The 12,428-nt window shown below is 39.1% G+C and overlaps 1 protein-coding gene across 4 annotated transcripts in view; it reads left to right on the plus strand.

Moving 5' to 3' along the window:
* Nucleotides 1-12,428, plus strand: part of CHRM3 (cholinergic receptor muscarinic 3) — a 446,537-nt gene that overhangs the window by 20,761 nt on the left and 413,348 nt on the right. The window lies entirely within an intron of this gene.

The raw sequence follows: 12,428 nt of genomic DNA on the forward strand, positions 1-12,428 counted from the left end.
GACAGAATCCTTTGCTATCAGAGGCATCCTAATAGCCGACTGATTAGGTGATGTTGTAGCCACATCAATATCTGCTTCTGAGTTTAGCAAAAGATGCCTGTGAACTTTCCATCTTCTTTCTAAGATGTGAAGAAAACAATTTCAGCTGTGGATATGTGTTGCTCGCACATGATGTTTTCCAGAGAAAAAATGTGTGAGTGGAGAAAAATTTTATGAAATTAAATTCATCGACTTCATAATAAAATAAAGAATATATTCCAGTATGTTTTAGAGCAAGTGGTCTGTGTTTCTGGGTCAACTTTGAGCTTGTTCCATTTGGTTCTTCAAAGAAAAGAGAAGTATTCCTGTCCTTCCGAACCTCCACACCCCATAGGCCAGGCGTCACATCTTCTGTTTCTGAAGCTCGCCATAGGAGCTGACAAAGGTTAACTTCATAACGAACAGTAAATTATTCACATGATATGTTCATTATCCTACGCACTCATCATAAACTATGTGTTTTAAGCAAGAATATGAAATTGAAAAATTAAGTAAAATTAATCTGTTTTAATTTCTGCTTTTTCATAATTTTACACATATGTATATCTCTTTGAAATGTAATTTGGTGTCTGAAAATACTTTTAACTATCTAAAGACATCTGTTTCAATTATTCCTATTTTTAAATTTTAGAAGTAGACAAAGTTATTCTGTCAATTTTGAGTTCCATAGGTTTCCCTCTTAACTAAAGACAATTTGAAAAAATAGTGCAAATCTTGAACACTAGATAAATGAATGCAACAAAAGAAAACACAATTCATGTCATGAATTTTCTTATAACTATTTGACAGCAGATAACCAATTCTAACAGATTTTTTTCCTTTTCAATGATTTTTTTTCCATCACCAAACATTTGCTTCTGAGTTGAAAACCTATAAAAGGTGAGATGCCAAGAAATCTTAATAAGAAATCAAACAGACTGAGTGTCAGATTTCCTAGATGGTAAAACCTTTCTATTCATTAAGTAGTTCATTAATGTCTGCTAAAATGTATGTACTTGGTGGTGTTGGAGGAGGGGTACTCACTCAGATGCCTATAGTGGGAGGCAGTGGGCCAAGTGGGTGTGCAAATTGACCCCCCAGGAGAGGGTAGGGACTCAGGCCAAGTAGACGGTGCCTGTCCTTCTCAGGGTGACACACCACTCACTCTGAGTCTATCTTTACAACATGTTAATGCCCACCCTCTGGGCAGGCATTTTGCCATCTCTATGTGAAGGAATTAACGTCTCTGTGTGGTCTGTGATACTGTGCACAAACTGTTCTATTACTTGGACTATAACTTGTGCCTTAGAAGTGTTTGTGATTTTGAGTCCATTAATCTTGATATATTGGGAAGAAATTTGTTTTATATTTTTATGGTTATCTTTTTAGTTTATTGAAAACCTTGAAAGGTTTTTAATTATTCAAAACAGTTCTTTATAATCTGTTTGCTTTACATGAAGGAACTGGAATTTTCCATGTGTTCTTCCTTTTGCCCTCTGTGTTTGTTGGGGAGAAATTATGTTGATATTGGTACTGCCATGGGACAAATTGTCAGGCTTGACAAGGAAAACATTGCCTGTGACAATCAGTCATTTGAGTGGTTGGTTTTTTTCAGCATTGCTTCATGGGACACCAGTGTGGTCAGTCTCTCTTGGTGACTTGTTCTTTATTGAGGTGAGTTTGTTGGGGGGAAGGAGAAAATCCAGTGTATGCTAAGCCTGCACGTATCTTTAAAATAGACCGTGAAGGATCTGTAGGGTTTCAGAAGCAGAAGTGATGTTTACAGAGAAGACCTTGCTGAGATGGTGTGGTAGGTAGGCATATGTGGGGGCTAGGTGGGTGCATAGCCCAGTTTGTCTGAAACAAAGGATAAGTAGGAGGGAAGGAAGTGAAAGACAAGACCCCTTCTAGTCTAAGTTCCTGGTGTAGTTTTTCTCTATATATTATGTGTCTCTCTGATTGGTCATGTTTTGAAGACAGACACACCTATCCCTTCCTTCTCTAACCACAGTATTGCCTCAGTGCATTTGTCAATTTGATTTGATTTGACTTTAAGTGTCCATCTTTCAAGCAGGTTCTTGTAAATAGTCTATGTATTAGAAACAAATTTTAGTGCCATGAGCTCCCACCCCACCTTTTCAAATGGATTAACTTTTCTAGAGGAGTCAGAAGTGTAATGCTTTTTTTATCTTTAACCATGTAGAGATATAATTTGTCTTGACATTTGGGTTCTTCTTTAAGTTTGTAACAACACGTACAATTGGATTTAAGATTTGATGTTAGGGAATCACAAGGAAAGAATATATAAGGCTATTTTGTTCATCTATCTGTTATTTCGAAGGATGATTGCTAAAACAATGATCAGACTGTGTATAATTAAGCTTTCAGACTTGAATCTATGGTTCACATTGATATATTCCAGCATTCAGTACAATTAAATAATAACAATGTCCACATGTGACCATCAGCATGCAAATGGGAAGCAATTCATTGTGTGAAAAGATCAAAATTAAAATACCTTCAGGCTTTTCGCTCTAGATTGCAGCATTCTTCTTGGTCTTATTTCACAATATTTGACCTAGGGAAGCATGGCCTTGAACAAGCACAGCTAGTATGGTGCCAGTGTAAATAAATTGTATTTGTAGTTTCCTCTCCTTGCCTCTTCATGTCATCTCGGGGGACTGATCTTTTCCCTGTCCCCGTGTGGAAATTCAACATCCCAGTGACCTTCTGGCCCTCTCAATTCAGTAATTAGACTGCATGCCCCACCTAATGGTCCCAGACCAATGTGGTGTAAGGGACTGTCTTCCCTTCCCTGGCTCAGGCTCCTTGAGGAGTGGAGCCTGTAGTCAAGGAGAGTGACAAGGCTCTTTGGAGACTTGAGCACTCACATCTGGTTCCGGGGTTCCTCTGCTGTTTGCTTACCTCTAGCTGAAGCTTATTACACTTCAAGGAACCCACTGTTCTTAAAGACAGGACTTGATGTTCTCTGCACCCTTGTTTTCCCAATGCCTTACCTGTCAGGCACTGGAAAAATATATGCTGAGTGAAGCCTCATAACTGGGTCGCTCAAAATATTGAGATGCTCTGACTGTGCCTGGGAGATTTTGAGTCAATAGATTTTTTAAGTTTCATAGGAGATCCTGATTTACAGCAGATGAGAAAGCTACTGGGCTGGGTATTTATTACATTTTTGTAAACTTTATAGTGTCAACACACTTTCATTAGCAAACATTTAAATTTTAACCTAAAGTGAGCTTCATAATAAGAAATCTTATGAGGTTTTTCCAGTTTTTTCCCCATTTTGAGTAAGATCATAAAAATACCCTCAACTTTTTAAGACTGATAAATAGGTATTGATTTCAGTATAAATCCTCTGGGACAGCTGGGACCGTTTCCAGTTACTCTACTTTAATAAGTTTTATGCTAATAGTCAAATGTTTAAATGTATTTCTTACCTTAATATATCTTTATTCTTTGAAAGCAACAAAATGGAACTTACTATAAATGTGCTGTGACATTAAAACATTGAAACACCAGGGCACCAGGATGTAGACCGTCTCCCCATCTCATATTTGACATACAGCTCTGGTGGCCATTTGATAGCTTTAATCTCTTGCAAGTTACTCTAGTTTTTTTTTGTTGTTGTTGTTGTTTTTTAAAGAAGTCATGTTTTTAATGAAAAAAAGGCAAAAGAAATTACAGGGAATGTATGGAACTGCTAAAATAGATGGTCTGCTAGGTACAGTTTTTTTTTCCCCTTTTTAAAAGAAAATGAATAATCATTGCAATTTTTTTTAAAGACTGCACCAACTTTCTTTAATAATTCAACAATATTTATTGTGCATCTATAGGGCATACTGTACATGTGGTGGTTATAAAATGGCAGGATTATGTTGTATGTTTAGAATGTGCGCTAAGATAATTCTTTCTGATTTTACTACTTAAAAAAATTTCAGGATTAGTAAGCAGTCATCTTGGAAACATCGTGCCATTAATGATAAGTTGTATCCTTATGTGTTCATTTCATTTTCTGACTCCCTTGTATGAAATGCCACCATGTTCCAAATTCGTTATTTGTGGGACATTGACCTTTTCATTAGAGTAACATGACTTGGGGGGAATACATTTGCATTTGGTTTTATAAGCTTTATTATCTTTTTGCTAATGAATACTTACCATTGAATTACATTTAAATATTAAACTCCCCTTTAAGATATCCAGTAAATAATGTTAATTTTTAAAATTGCATTTATATACTGCTTTTATATGTTTTACATGTGACTTGCTGTTTATAAAAATAGCTTCTTTTCTCTCCAAAGATAGTAACTGATCTATCATTCTGGATTTTACTTCTAGAACATAGTTTAGGAAATAGTAAGTGTTCTTAACCAGTTATCGAGAAATTTCACCCATCAGTGTGAAACTTATCCTGTGGAATGCTTCACTTCTAATGTAGTCTTTTTCTCTCCATTTCTCTATATTAGGCTAGTTTTACGGGCTCTAGAGTTCATTGCCAAATTACGTTATACTGATGCCAGATTTTTTATTGGGCTAACAAATTACGCTTATTTTTTTTGTAACTTATGAAGAATGCAGGTTATAATTTATATTACACTGTGGAATGTGAAAAGTACAGTAATCATACGGCACAGAGAGATAATTGTCCTCTGTAGATGACATGCCACCACTGTTAAGTTATAACACAGATTAACATTACAGGAAAGTGAAGGCCATGTGATGCCTTAAGAGATAATAGATGAGGCAAGAAACAGCTTACGTATAATGGCAAGTAAAGTGGGAGTTTATCTTTCTTTAATATTTTACAAAATGTTTTTATTTAATGCCAGAATAATCAATTATTTCAATAATATTAGCAAAAGGAAGCTTTGGTATTACAATTTTGGGGCACAGACTACATTTTCCCTGTGGCAGACTTCAGCTGAGCTTTGAGGGTTTTACTCTGTGCAGTAACTTCATGTTCTAGACCCTGTAAATCCTGAGAAAGTGACTTGCCCAGTGCATGTACTTTGAGAGATTCTCGAAGTCAATAAATAGTCTTTTTCTTTTTTAAATTTTTGTTTCTTCAGAACAAGTGTTGGAAAAATATTGATTGTGGTTGTGCTATGATGACATTCACCTTTTTATTTTTAAAAGACAATCTCGTGCAATTAAGATGTAAAGTTTTTATAATGATAAGAACTCGTTTATATTAGATAACACTTTGACAAGAATAAAACTCATTTAATACAGGAAAACAGTGATACAGAACAAGTCACTGGGGAGATTGTTTTTCAGTGAATAAAATATTACACAGGAGAGGATGGATGGACTTCAAGATCCTAAGTTTGGGTGCCAGTTGTGTTTGATCTTGGTCAAGTTTTGTCGATCGTATTTTTTTTTAATTTTTATTAAATTTATTGGTATGACATTTATTAGTAAAATTATATAGGTTTCAAGTGTACGTTTCTATATCATCTATATATTGCATTATGTGTTCACAAACCAGAGTCAGTTCTCCTTCCATCACCATGTATTTGACCCCCTATACCTTCTTCTACCATCCCCCCTCCCCCCCTTACTTTGTGGTAAGCACTAACCTGTTCTCTGTGTCTATGAATTTTTGTTTCCTTGTTTTGTTCATGTCTGGCTTTTAGTTTTATATCCCACATGTGAGTAAAATCATGTGGTTCTCAACTTTTTCTGTCTGAGTTATTTCACTTAGCATGATAATCTCAAGATCCATCCATGTTGTTGCAAATGGCAGTATTTCATCTTTTATTATGGATGAGTAATATTCCATTGTGTATATATACCACATCTTCTTTATCCAGTCATCTATCAAAGGACACTTCAGTTATTTCCATTGGCCACTATGAATAATGCTGCAGTAAATATATCAGTATTGGCCACTATGAATAATGCTGCAGTAAATATATCTTTACGGATAAATGTTTTCAGATTTTTTAAATAGCTACCCAGAAGAGGCAACCAAATAAATAGGAGGAGATATTTGCAAACAACTCCTATATGGGGCTACTATCCAAAATATGTAAAGAACTCACACAACTCAACATCACAAAAACAATCCGGTTAAAAAGTGGGCAGAGGATCTGAACAGATACCTCTCCCAAGAAAACATACAAATAGCCAACAGATATATGAAAAAATGCACAACTTCACTGGCTATTAAGGAAATGCAAATCAAAACCACAGTGAACTCCACCTCACACCTGTTAGAATGGCTATTGTCAAGAAGACAAGGAATAACAAATGTTGGAGAGATTGTGGAGAAAAAGGACCCCGCATACACTGCTGGTGGGAACGTAAATTGGTACAGCCACTATGGAAAACAGTACAGGGGTTCCTCAAAAAATTAGAATAGAATTACCATGTGACCCAGCAATTCTTCTTTGGGGTATCTGCCTCAAATATCTGATCCTTGCTTTTTCTTTTTTGTAAAATGGAGGTAGTAGTACCCATCTCAAAGGCGGTAGCTAGGACCAACTGCAGATAGCATATTACTCACTACCTGCCCGGCACCTGCACCTAGGAAGTTCTTGGGAAATTGATTGAAATCCCAAAGAAACTTGACTTCTTCCTCATTTTTTTCTTGGTCTGTTTAAGACATGCATTAAAAAATATGTACAGCAGGTGTGCAATGTTGATCCTCATGTTTTTGCACTTAAAAGAAAATCATGTGCAATTAAGACATTGAAATTCCTGTGATGATGAAAAGTTATTTATGGAACACTTCGACTGGAATAGAAACTCTCTACCACATGTGCCAAAGACCACCTGGATTCCACTTTTCAAAGGTGTCCATTAACCACTTAGCCTGCACCTAGCACAGCACTATGGAGGAGGCAGGGGAGCGGGGATGAAGAAAATATGCGAGATCAAATTGCAGCTTTTGAGCAGTATTTTGGGAAGCAAAGACATGAAATGAAACAATTTAAATAACAATCATGCAATATACACTTGAGTGGAATTTTATTATAAAACTGAAATTACTAAATTTAGAGTCAGGAAAGTTTATGAGGTAGGATTAAATTAGTAATTTTGTAAAAATCCTCAATCAGAGTGACTGGTACAGAATAGAAGCAAGTTCTATATATTTATATACATATATGCGTGTGTGCATGTATCATATTTTCCTCAAAATAGGAAAACATTCAAGAAGCAACCTTTAAAGCTGCAGACCGAATGTCTCTTCCTTGGTGAAGCTGTGTTGAGTATCCAAAGACTGTCCATCTTTTCCGCCATTGTGCTTCTGTCGAGTTCGTCCACAGCAGCGTCAGTGCTCGTCACACAGAACACTGGTGTGTGGTGTGCCCTCCTGAGTGGAGCAGGCCCTCCTCAGGGCGGCTGCTCAGATCTCATACAGCCACACACTGCCCGTCCCCAACACGGGACCTGGAGCATCAGAATCCGTTAATGAATGCTTGTTGAATTAAATAATGGGTTTTGAGCTGGGCCTGGAAAGAGATACTAGATTTGCATTCATGGTGGGATGTGGGGGTGGTGGTGAGGTCACTCCAGGAATGGGAACAATCTTTAAATATGTGGAAATTGAAATGAACATGTCACTTTGTTCATTCATTCAACAAACACCTATTAAGCTGCTATGTTGTGCCAAACCCTTGAGTAAAAACAGACATAGCCGCTCCCTCTGGAACTTACAGACTCATGGGAGAGATCAGCGTTAATCAAACAGTCATGAGAGTAAGTACACATTTATAACGGTGATACATTCCACAGAGGAGAGGCACATGGGACTCCAAGACAGCATTTGACTTGGCTACGAAGGGCAGAGTGTACGTGAAATTGGGGAAAGAAAGAAGGGGTGGGGAATTGGGGAAGGAGAGAAGGGATGGGGATTCCTGCCAAAGCAGCCATGCTGCAGACACCCCTGGACGGCCTGAGGAGGCAGTGGGGGTCACAAGGGGACCGATGGGGAGGCTGCTGGGGCATTACCCTGAGGAGGTCAGTGGGGGCCAGATCACACAGGGCCTTGCGGTCAGTTCTGATTTTCTTAGAAAAACAGTCCAAGCCATTGAGACACCCTAAATCTTAAGTCAGCAGTGAAGGGGTAGCAGAGATCCTCAGGTTTTCAGTTTGGCACTTTGAACGGCTCAGTCTGACTGCAGCAGGAAGGGCGATGCATTGGAGCGGGGGCAGAGTGGATTCTGGCTGAGGGTCTGGGAGCCTGTCTCAGCCCTTGGAGGCTTGGATGTTGAGTTCTGGTGACAGAGTGGGTGGATACTGGGACAAAAAAGAACTAATACAAGTGATTTAGGGGAACTAAGAATTAAGGCTGAATAGGTGGTTAATGGGACCAGATGCTGAAAGACGCACCCATAGGCCCAGTAGGTCAAACCCAATATGTTGCAACCTGCACAACGCAAGCCGTGGGAAGGCGAGGGAGACGGCAAGGGTTAAACTATAATAAAGAGACAGAGACTCATGTACAGTTGAATCACAGAGGACCGAGGGACTCGCAGCCTCAAGAGACTGGAGCCCCGAATCGGGTCACTGACAGTATTTATTGATTACAAACAATGAACATCACATGATTAGAGGCAGGGTCTGTGAAACTCTTACACCATTTCAAAAAAATGATTTCAATACCCAATTATTTGTCCCAAAGCAGCCGAAGCATGTCGTCCCAAGATGACTAAGGTGCGGTTCGCACCACCCTGGGGGAGAGAGTCTCTCATGGTGAAACTGTCCCATGAGCTGAGCAGAAAGAGCTTGATCTTAACGCTCTAGCTGGCCTCTCTCACAATAAGGTGAGAGGGAGTAGCAGTTGCAAGCAGCAGCTTCCCACAAGAACAAGAAGGAGGGGCAAGGCTCCCTCCTATTATTTCTTATTACAGCTCATTGGGGTCTCAACGGGGTCCCGTCTGGCTTGAGTTGTCCCTCCTGCGAGGAATCTTACTTGTCGTTGACCGCAGACCCTTCTCTTGAAGACCAGATGGAGACACTCAGGATATTATAAGCTCAATTTCAGAGAGGCACAGCCCCACAACTTCTTCTTTCCTTAGGGAAAGGTTGGGGGGCACAAACGGCTAGGCTGCTGTGTGACCACACCAATACAAACGCTCTTTCACATCCCTGCCTTTACCCATGTTTCCCCTTTAATTCATTCACTCAACCACTTATTCACTGAGTAATTTACCTATGTATTCATTCACTCAAATATTTATGGAATGCCTACTGTGTGTCAAACGCAATACCGAATACGCTTGCTCACCTCAGTTTCCCTTCCCTCTGTCTCTCAATTGGTCATCATTTTTCCTGCTAAAGTGCAGCTTGAGGCCATTTCTTTCAAGATCACTTTGTCGGTCTTCCCGGTTAGCGTAGCTGCCTTCTGTGTCCTCCCTGTGTGGAAACAGCACAGACCCCAACCATGATCTTCTACTTCATCAGTCCTTGTTGGGCACAGAGCTTCTTTTTCACATTTGGTTCCTCCCACTGGAAGAGACGCACAGAATATAGGTGCATGGTAAATAATTATTCAATTGAGTGGAAATAAATAAAAGAAAACAAAGGTGGTACATTTTTCTTGAAACAAAATTAAATTGCCTGCAAATGATGGTGAGCATATGACAATGCTCAGGACTTTATGTATTTTTTTTTTTTTTTGTAAATGACTATTAATGCATATTTTTTATCATGAAGAATTTTAAAACGCTCCATTCCTTGTGATTCTGTTTTTTCCAGAAATCTCTGCTGCTTTAGGTAAGCTAACCTCCACTATGACATATATGAAGTTTAGCAGTAGCCAGCTTACTCCAGCTCAGGAGGGCCAGAGATGCCTGTCTTTTCTAGCTCCTTATTCAGTCATGTTATTTGGTAGCTTGAAATTGGCAATGATGGCAATATTTTCACCATGGAAATTGGCAACTGCTATAAAATCAGAGCTTTGGCTGTTCTCCTCGGGAAGCTGATTCCTAATATTTTTTCTATTATACCATTGCTTTAAAGAAAAAATAAGAATAGCAGATTAAATTAATTCTTAAAAACATGCATGTGCATGTGTGCGTGTATGTTTGTGTGTGTGTGTGTGTGTGTGTGATTGGTTGAAGTGATTTGGAGCTACTTGTAAGATCTATGGAAGAACGTGAAGTTCTGTTCTTCTTATGTTCCTTTTGACTTCATCGAATCACTCATTCAACCAACACACTTCCTGGTGCATACAGCAGGAATGTGTCTTCCTCAAGTTGATCATAACCTAGTTGGTGAGATACAGCAGAGATTCCTGCACAATATAATGAGGGTGGATTCTGAACTAAAGTAGAAGCCAAGCATGGGGAGAGGTGGACATTGATTTAAGAGTTATATTTGGGATAAACCAAAGATCACTTGGTGACAGGTGAGAGTGAGGAATGGATGATAACTGTCAAGTTTCTAGACTGTGCAAATAGATGGTTGGCTGTCTATAATGAAAATACAGGCAGAGAAATGTTGAAGGGAGGTGTGGGTGGGGCAGGCAGATGTGGGTGAAGGAGATGGGTTTAATGTGGGGCATGTTAATTTGAAGTTTTTTAGAATATTTAGAAAATCTTTGAAGTATGTATTTTGAAATTGAAAGAAGATTGGGTGACAGTGATTTAATGTTATTACCATGTGGTAGTAATTAAAGCAGAGTGGGAATGAGATGGAATATTAGTCAGGATCCCAGCAGGAAGGAGATGTCACACTCAAATGGGGTAACTAAGGAGAATTTCGTGGCGAGACTATTCATAAAGGTTATGGGCAGGATTGAGGAACCACCTGAGTCGATGACACACACTGGGACTAATAACAGCAAAAGCCATTCCACTCTTAGGCCTGGAGGATGAAAGGGAGGGTTGTTTACCAGAAAGTGGACAAGCAGAAGCTGCATCTGTAGGAGAGGGTTGCCTGGTAGGACCTGTAGCCTTTAGTAGAGGAGCTTAGCCACTGCCATGCCAGCACATGGGCCAGCAGGAAAAGAGCCCTGGAATACCTATTATGACCTTCCTCCCTTCCCACACTCTACCTTTGGCCTCCCATTGGCCCAATACATAGTGAAGACAGAGGGTAAGGGAACATCTCAGCATCCATGAGGTTATTCATCTTTCCTGGGCCCAGAGCAGAGTCGAACAAGGTGTATACTGGGATTGTGGACTTGGGATGTCACATGGAAAACAACCAAGGAGATGATCGGAAGAGACTGAGGACAGAACCTTGAGAAGCACTATCATTGAAGGGACAGGTAGAAGGAGTAGCCTGAGAAATTCATCCAGAAGGACGATATGAAAACCAGGAGCGAGTGGTTGTGCTGAAAGTTGAGGATGCTCGATGCAAGAAGAAACAATCACCATTGTCACGTGCAAGAGAACAATCTAATAACAAAGTCCAGAGAGCGTGCCCAGCAGGTTCGCCATGTCGGGTGACAATCTTTATTTCACAATGTGATTTGCACAAACAGGGTTAGGGAACTGGTGGTAGCCACAGAAATGGATTTTTGTGACATTCAATGTCATTGTTCTTGTGTTGGACATGAAGAGAGAGGTAGAGAGTCTGTCCCCCTTGATGGTGGACTCCTCCTCCTCCCGTGTCTCCTGTTCTATCTATGCCCGACGGTCCAAGCACACACTCTGAAAGGTTTCTGAGGAGATGGCTCATCATCTTTAGTCCATGCATCATCCAGGAAAGGAAGGTGGTGCAACTGCCAGCAACAAGGAAGGAGCTGCCTGCTCCTTTCTAAAGCCACTTTGGAGTCTGACAGTAGCAGACGCAAGAGCAGAAGTTCAGTGTTTTCCGTCTCAGAAATGGTGGTGGGTCATTATACATAAAAGACAAACAGTACTGGACTTGGTCTGGCGCAGTCTGAATATATGTTTTAGAATCCAAAACGTGACCTGGTTGTGAATTGACAAAGGGTCAGGAATCATTACATAGGACATTTTAAAGGAAAAAGGAAAATCATTACGTTTAGTAGGAGAGGTCAGGAGTCTAGCATTTTGAAGTATGAGTGAAATTTATCTGGGAAAAGCAACAGTATACATAGCAAACATTCCATACATGTTTGTTGAATAAAACAAAATAAAACTTGGAGAAATGTAATAAAATGTAGTCATAAGAATACTTAATAGAGGAAATGTTTTCATTTTATACTGTTTGTCATCTCACCACAGGATTAGCAAAAGCAACATTTTTGCTATTTGTTTCTAGTTTATTTTTCCTATTACAAAATATAACTTCATTAACAAAACAAGCACAACAAAAATGTTCACATGGCAGCATAACCATACTGTCACTTTGATAAATTTCTTTCAAGACTGTTATATCCTGTGCCCTTTTTCTATGTATTGTACATATATATATATATATATATATATATATATATATATATATATATAATTATGTATAATGTTTCC

Source organism: Rhinolophus sinicus, linkage group LG12 (genome assembly GCF_036562045.2).
Source record: "Rhinolophus sinicus isolate RSC01 linkage group LG12, ASM3656204v1, whole genome shotgun sequence".
In the NCBI taxonomy this organism is placed as follows: Eukaryota; Metazoa; Chordata; class Mammalia; order Chiroptera; family Rhinolophidae; genus Rhinolophus; species Rhinolophus sinicus.